Here is a 1,420-nt window from a genome sequence, read left to right on the forward strand (position 1 = left end):
CCAGCGAGGAGCCTATGGGGAAGAATGCACAGATTTATGCCTGAAAACCATTGTGTAGATAAAGCATCAACTGCCCTCATCAGTCTTGACAATATGATCCAGCTTTAAGAGCAGCATAATTTTTTCACAGAAACAGTTTTCCACTTCAAACGCCTATTATACACCTAAAGAAGGTTCAGGGCTTTTCCGTAAGCTTGGAAGACTGATCTGTATGAATATATTGCATGTGGCTCTAAAGACATCTATCTGGAGGATAATCATGTATCGTCTAGTAATATTTTATTGGCCAAAGAAATTCTCATAGTCAAGTACAATTTCAAAGAATGAAAGAGAAGTGTAATTCTACCACATACCACATATGCAAAAGGTAGAAAACAGGTAAGATTGTTATTTATTTGTTTGTTTGTTTGTTTTTGGCTTTTTATGAATACATATGCTTTATTTAACAGTTGCGGGTCATTCCATGGGCTAAGTAGTGGATATCCAGGCCCCAGCAGCAAGGTCAGCACAACCTCCGAGTTTCCCTTTCTGACTCCAATAGGGTGAGCACATTGCCTTCTCGAACAGGGCCTTTGACATTTTGGATGATAGAGAGGCTGGTGTCATCCACAAATTCCACTCACACCTGCATGCATGCACTGTCCCTACGAATCGGTCCTGCCCAGCACTTTGGTTACTCTAGCCAGCTTGATGGGCTGCGCATGACTCATGTCCATGATGGCGGTGATCTGACAGAGAACGTTTTGGCTTTTCGAGACGGGTTTCTCTGTGTGGCCTTGGCTGTCCTAGAAATCAATCTGTGGATCAGGCTGGCCTCAAACTCACAGAAATCTACTTGCCTCTGTCTCCCAAGTGCTGGGATTAAAGGCAAGGTCCACCACCATCCTTGAGAGTAGGCAAACTTTAATGATTGGTGCTCATGACAAGTGTACCCTTAACAAACTGATGATTCAAATCTCTGGTGATATTGGCTACCATGTGTTGTGTGAGAAACCATGACATAAAGGCATTTCTAACTTGGAGGAGCCATGGATTTGAATCACCCTTACTGTAAGCACCTCGCCTGGCAGGAATGAGGGTATACAAAAATGTTACATCTGTACCTCTCTCTCACCGTCAGACTATTGAAACAGTAAACCCCAAGACATAAGAATTTCCCCAGGAATCTCATTCTTGGGAAAGGAAAACGCCTAAAACCTGGGTCTGTGAGAGGGGAACCTTTTCTCAAGGAAAAAGATTTGCAATTTGTCAGACCTCCTTACCAAAGAATGAAACCAAGAAAATGGTGGGTCAACACCTCGTCACTCGTAGTTCTTGCTTCTATTTAAAACTAAATTTCACACTAGAGCCTTGAGGATGGACTCAAGAGTGGACAGTGCTGGGGGTGTCTTTGGAACTCTTGTTCCTTATTCTAATGTGG

The 1,420-nt window shown here is 43.0% G+C and overlaps 1 pseudogene; it reads right to left on the bottom strand.

Annotated features, from left to right (window-relative positions):
- Nucleotides 1-442: 442 nt before the first annotated feature.
- Nucleotides 443-716, bottom strand: LOC108348850 (40S ribosomal protein S28 pseudogene; annotated as a pseudogene).
- Between the last annotated feature and the right edge of the window lie 704 nt (nucleotides 717-1,420).

The sequence above is a fragment of the Rattus norvegicus genome, chromosome 18 (assembly GCF_021556685.1).
Source record: "Rattus norvegicus strain SHRSP/BbbUtx chromosome 18, alternate assembly SHRSP_T2T, whole genome shotgun sequence".
NCBI classification, from domain to species: Eukaryota; Metazoa; Chordata; class Mammalia; order Rodentia; family Muridae; genus Rattus; species Rattus norvegicus.